The 6,710-nt window shown below is 44.6% G+C and overlaps 1 protein-coding gene across 1 annotated transcript in view; it reads right to left on the reverse strand.

The window, feature by feature from the left end:
* Spats2 (spermatogenesis associated serine rich 2) overlaps positions 1-6,496 on the reverse strand; it is a 78,398-nt gene extending 71,902 nt beyond the window's left edge. The window contains exon 1 of the mRNA XM_050132434.1: positions 6,338-6,496. The gene's annotated coding sequence lies outside the window, so the exon portion shown is untranslated. The remainder of the gene's footprint in view (positions 1-6,337) is intronic.
* Between the last annotated feature and the right edge of the window lie 214 nt (positions 6,497-6,710).

A 6,710-nucleotide genomic window follows, 5' to 3' on the forward strand; every position in this document is an offset into this window, starting at 1 on the left:
ACATGGTGGCTCATAACCATCTGTAATGAGGTCTGGTGACCTCTTCTGGCCTTCAGGCATACACGCAGAAAGGATATTGTATACATAATAAATAAATAAATAAATAAATAAATATTTAAAAAAAAAGAAAATAATAAAATGGGAGGTGAGACCATCCTAAGGGACATTTGCTTTATATTTAGTATAATGTGACAATTCATATCCATAAGAGAGAAAATGGAATCAAATTACAAATATTTGAAGTAGCTGGGTGTGGCATCATACATCTGTGATCTCAGGATACTGAGGCAGGTTGTCTCAAATTTCCAGGTCAGCCTTGATAGACCAGCCTAGACCACACAGTAAGACCCTGTCTAAAAACAAAAGTAAAACTGAACAAAAATTTCAAGCATATGCCAGCAGTCAGATAATTTTCAACGAATGAACTAATATAAAAGATCAACAGTGGGCTGGACATTGCTAGCACACACCTTGATCCCAACACTTGGGAGGCAGAGGCAGGCAACTTTGAGGCCAGCAGGGTCTAAAGAGTTTCAGGACAGCCAGAGCTACAAAGAGAAACCCGTCTCTCAAAGCAAACAAAAACAAACATACAAGCCAAAAAGATCAATAGTAACCAGCAACTGATACGTGTAAAACCTCTTTAAATGAAGAAAAAATGTTTACCCAAGCAAGTGTACCGGAAATTTGCTGCACTATTGATGCTTTTTTTATATAGGTACAACACTCTGAAGATAGCATCACATTTGCATATGTGGATGAAAAGATCTATATAGCATAAATGGTCCCTTCTACATCAGAAAGAAGAAAACCGAGAAAAAAACATTTTCTTTGAAATCATTTCTACAAGGGTTCTGAAAGTATAAACAAAGTTAGTGAGCAAGCACCACCTTATACATAAGGTGGAGTGCTATCTTCAGGGGGGCAAGCAATGAAATTACCAGCCTGAAAGAACTTAAGCTTCCTCGAAACAAAATGCATGCAGAGCCAGGCATATGGCACACGTCTGAAAGGAAAACGGAAGAGGGCAACATTGAGCTCACGGCCAACCTGGAAGACCGTCAAGACTGTCATGGTGGCACACGCCTTTAATCCCACTGGTAATATAAAGTTAGAGGCCGGCAGATCTCTGAGCTCGAGACCAGCTCCAGGACACCCAGGGCTCCACAGGCCAACCTAGACTCCATACTGAACCCCATGCCAGTTTGGGCTACAGAGTGAGCACTTGTCTCACAAAACAAGCAGATAAAAAGAAGGTGGAGCGCCACCGGCTTATCATACCAGCACTTGGGGAGCAGAGACGGGAGGATCCGGAACTCAAAAATCACCCTAAACAGCATATTAAATCTGAGGCCTGTCTAGGCTACGTGAGACCTGGTGTCAAAGGAAAGAGACTTTCCGGATATGGTAATTCTTTGTTGTTGTAGTGTGTTTTGTGAGACAGTCTAGGCTGAACTTGAACTAGAGAACCAGTCTTAGGACTTAAGACTCCAAAATTTTGGATTGAAAGTACAAGCACCATACCTGGCTTGATCCCAGCAATATCACTAAAAACTGAAAGATAGTCAAAAGAGGTAAAGCAATATAAACGTCCACTGAGGATTAATAAAAAGAAGGCAGTGTGGGAGAAAGCAGTAGCAAACACCTGGTCTCAGCTATCTAGGAAATGAGGCAAATGCTGGGCAGTGGGGCACACCTTTAGTCTCAGCACTTGGAAGGCAGAGGCAGGTGGATCTCAATGAGTTCGAGGCCAGTCTGGTCTACAATGCGAGTTCCAGCGCAGCCAAAACTGTTAACTGTTACATAAAGAAACCCTGCCTTGAAAAAGAGAGAGATGAGGCAAGAGGCTTATTTGAACCCAGGAACTCAATGGTATATTGCATATGGCCCTAAAGTCAATCCCCAATGTACATGGGCAGGTACACACACACACATACTCACACAAACTCACATGGTGGGGGTGGGGGATAATACAGGATTCCATTATCTATCAAATACACAGAGTAGTCAAACTCATGGAGGTAGATAGTAGAACGGTGATTGACAGGCTTAGGGGAATAAGAAGTTGTTGTTTGACACACAGGGAGTTTCCCTTTCAGAACAAAAAAGTTCACGAGAGGGCTGGAGAGATGGCTCAGTGGTAAAGAGCATCGCCTGCTCTTCCAAAGGTCCTGAGTTCAATTCCCGGCAACCACATGGTGGCTCACAACCACCTCTGTAAAGAGGTCTGGTGCCCTCTTCTGGCCTGCAGACATGCACACAGACAGAATATTGTATACAATAATAAATAAATAAATAAATATTAAAAAAAAAAGTTCATGAGATAGCTGATGGTGTCCAGCCATGTAAAAGCACCTAATGCTGTGGTCTGCGCATTTAAGACTGTTAAAACATCCTCTAATATGATTCTGGTTCAATAAATAAATAAATTAAATAGTAAAATTTTGCAGTATGCTTGTTTCAGATGAGGTATCACTGTGTAGACCTGACTGAACTGGATGTATAGTTTACCACAGTAATAAAAATAAATAAATAAAACAACCAAGAAAGAATAAACCCTTGTGGCAAAATATCAAGGAAAGCAGAAAGGTGACCAAGTAAGCTTCGCTGTCTAGAGCCCAGATGATTCCCCAGGAAGTCAGGGCCTCACTACAAAGGGATAGAGCTCTCAATGGCGCCGAGCACACACTGCCGCGCAGTGGGAAAGGCTGAGTCCTACTCTACAAGGTCCTTTGGTCACATGGTCACATGAGGAGTGGACTCCTCCTTGCCTGAAACAGAGCAAACACAAGCTTTACTTCAGTCTCTGGGGAAAGCAGCAAGACTGATGTAAGCAGCTGCACTTCTAAGAGACTAAAGAGGTCCAAACGAACGGAGTCTTTTCCACTCCCAGCTTTAACGTGGTGGTTCTGCAACGGGAAACTACAGTAGCAATTTAAAAAATAGTTAATATAAATTTCTTATGATGCCAATATTGAGTGACTATACAGTTTAGCACACGAAACACAGAAAACCTCAACAAAAGAAGACTTTCGCGTCCCCTCCGTTAGTAACTAGCCTCTGAAGCCTGATCAGGCTCCCTGGATCGTGTGTGCTGATGTTTTGGCTGGTAACCTACAGCGCCTTCCTCGGGCCCCAGCTGTTTCTGTTCTACTCATTCCGGGTTTCCAACAGCATCTTGTCTATATTTAGAAGTAATGCCAGTATCAACTGTGGGATCAACAGGTGCTTGGAGAGCACTTGAGCACTGAGCAGATCTCAATTGTATTCCCGAGACAATTAGTTCTGGTTCTGCCCCTGCTGTCTTGACTTCTCTAAGTTTGAGTACCATGTACACTACATAAACTAGACTAAACAGAAAAAGTAAGTGTGATCACAAGGCAAATCTTTTTTTTTAATATTTATTTATTATGTATACAATGTTGTGTCTGTGTGTATGTCTGAAGGCCAGAAGAGGGCACCAAACCTCTTTACAGATGGTTGTAAGCCATCATGTGGTTGCTGGGAATTGAACTCAGGACCTTTGGAAGAGCAGGCAATGCTCTTAACCACTGAGCCATCTCTCCAGCCCCCACAAGGCAAATCTTAGTGAGATGCTTTTAGCATTAAAACTAGAACCTAGAAACTTTAAAACCAAAGGAGCAATAAATTTTCCAAAGATTCTACAGATGGAATTGTTTGCCTATGAACCAATCAAGCAAAAGCGTCATTTGCATCAGTCAGGCGTGGTGGTTCATACCTGTAATCACATCTGGGAGGTTAAGACAAAAAAGATTAAGGAAAACTTGGGCTATATTACAAGACCAAAACAACAGGATGGCAGGGGATGGGAGGCAAGAATGAAACAAATTACTATTATCATATTGGACTCAAGTTAAAGCCAGATCATACTGCTTTTTATCAATCAAGATAGGGAGTAGAGGAGCTTGAGAGATGGCTTAGCAGTTAAGCTCGTCCAGAGGAGTTTGGCTCCCACATCAGGAAGCTCACAGCTACCTTTAACTTCTGCTACAGAAGATCTGACACCTCTTCTGGCCTACAGCATACACACTGCAGACGTGTGTGCACACAGACACACGTCTTTCTGTTGGAGACACAGACACACGTCTTTTTTTTTTTTTTTTTTTTTTAGAAAATATAAGGATGGATACACCAGTTCATTCCTGCAATTCCAACAATTGGGAGACTGAAATAAGAGGATCACACAGAGTTCCTCGTGAGTCTGGGCTTTAGTAAAAGCCTGTAAAGTTCAGCCAAGCATGACTGCTTCTTTGGCCCAAACTGAGCCTGAGACAGAAACAATTACTATGAATTACAGACCACATATTGAGTGTTAGCATCTCAAAAAATTTTTTAATCGAAGTACGATTTAGAGACATGACAAATGGCTCTAGTGGCTAAAACCATTGGACTATTGCAGAAGATCAGAGTTCGATTCCCAGTAGCCATTTCAGGAGGCGCAAAATTAACTGTTTCTCCAATTCCAGGGAAGTCAACCTCCTCTTCTGGTCTCTGAGGCACTGCGCTCACATGTACAAACAAACTGACATGTATAATTTAAAATAATAAATAAGATTTTTTTCCCCCGAGACAGTGTTTCTCTGGGTAACAGCCCTGGCTGTCCTGGAACTCGCTCCGTAGACCAGGCTGGACTGAGCTCACAGAATGCATGTCTGTCTCTGTTTCCCAAGTACTAAGATTAAAGGCATGCGCCACCATCACTCCAGCAAGAATTTTTAAAGGTGTAATTTGGATATGATTTTTGGATATTTATAAGGTAGCCTAATGTTGCTTGCTATCAGAAACATAGCTGACACGCCTTTAATCCCGGCACTCAGGAGGCAGAGGCGGGCAGATCTCTGTGAATTCAAAGCCAACCTGGGCTACAAGAGCTAGTTCCAGGACAGGCTCCAAAGCTACAGAGAAACCCTGTCTCAAAAAACCAAAACCAAAAAAAAATAAAATAAAATAAAAATAAAAATAAAATAAGCATATCTGAAGTATAAAATGCCCAGAAATTTTTAGTTTAGATGAGTCAGCAAAAGGAAACACCTCACAAATTAAAAGCTTAACGGAGATCTATGAATATGTAATGCTAATGACAACTTCAAACTCTGCAATCTTCTAGTTAGTGCTGTATCAGATTCTGTCTTGGAATGCAAGTATCTAGAAAATACAAATCCAACATCATGGCCCACACCTGTAATCCCAGAATTTGGGGAGTCTGAGGCAAAAGACACTTCGAGAGGAACTGGGTTACACAGTAGGTTCCAAGCCAGCCTGGGCTACGGAGTAGGACCCTCCAAAGGGTGGGTGGGGAAGAAGTGGATACAAATTCCACAACCCAGAAATACTTTCTCACAGTATTCCCGGGTCACCTACCTCAAACTGGAAGGTACTCAGGCAGCTGGATCATTAGGAATTAGCACCCACTGAACAATTTCTCAAAAACCCCAATTCTCTTCCCCAAGCACAAAACCAAAATTAGATGGCTTACGAACACTTCTCAGTGGAAAACTGAAATTCTAACAAAGAACAAACAATTAGATTTTCATCACAGCTTTCCACTCCAAACACCTTGAACTCTGCAGCATTAGTGACCTCACTCCAACAAGATATTTCTGGTAATGTGTCCTCTCCCGCTTCAATAAATGCAGAAAAAATATGTAGTCTGGTGAGCTGATCGGGAATAAATATTACAACTTTGCCTTACAATAAAACTGACTAAAAATAATTATAAAATTATTGAAAGACTGGCTTGCATGACTTAGCAAGGGGCCAAGTCTAAAACTAACCCACTTTCTAAAAAGATCCAATAGTGCACTTATCAGATACTGTGCTTTAATTCAAAACCAAACTCCTATCTCTTTGCCTCTCTTTGCCTTCTCAATTCTCAAATTCCGAAATTGTTCTTCTATCCTTTAAGTCCCATGACGGCACTTGCGTCCTAAGGACCGCTGACACCCAAGCAGAAGGTTTTTCATCCATGCCCATTTCTCTGTACTTCACATTTCGAATTACCCATTATTTCATTCTTTTCGATCACACTCGTAGTTTTCTAAACCCAGTACCGCACACGCTCAAGCCAGAGCCCCCTCACTCCATTGTTTCTCCGGCCTATCCTTGGGAAACTCCGCAACTCGGACCCGTGTGCTTCGCTCGCCCCTTTAACTCCACAAACCCTCGGCCCTCTGCACGCTGCAGGTCCCGAAGGGCTCACGGTCCCCCTCCTCTCGGTACCCCACCCCCCAACAACTGCTCCCTACCTCGAGCCCCCCGCTCCACCTCTGTCCCCTCACACCCCGCCACCCACTTCACCCAACACCCTCAGCCTCACCTAGCCCGGGCTCCCTGCAGCCGCCGCGTCCCCCAGTTCCGGGCGCTGCGTCCCGGACGCTCCTGGGTCTGGGATGAGGAAAGAGCCTCCTCCTCGTCCTCGGGAGCTGCCGCCGTCGCTGCCGCGCTCCTCCCCGAGCTCGCCCAAGGCCCGCCGCCGCCCCGCCCCCACGGCCGCCTTCCCCGCTTCCCTCGTCCGCCGGGCGGCAGGCAGAGACTCGCTGGCGCGGCTGCGGCCGGAGTGCCCGCGGATCCACAGCGACCCTCGCCCGCACTCGCGCTGCTCGCCCCTCGCCCCGCCTCGGAGCCCGCGCGCGCGCGTGCGCCCCAGCCAGCCAGAGCGCAGGGCGCGTACTCGCACCGGCGCGACGCCG

This window comes from Alexandromys fortis, unplaced genomic scaffold, assembly GCF_014885135.2.
Source record: "Alexandromys fortis isolate MF-2015 unplaced genomic scaffold, M_Fortis_MF-2015_v1.1 scaffold_423, whole genome shotgun sequence".
Taxonomy (NCBI): Eukaryota; Metazoa; Chordata; class Mammalia; order Rodentia; family Cricetidae; genus Alexandromys; species Alexandromys fortis.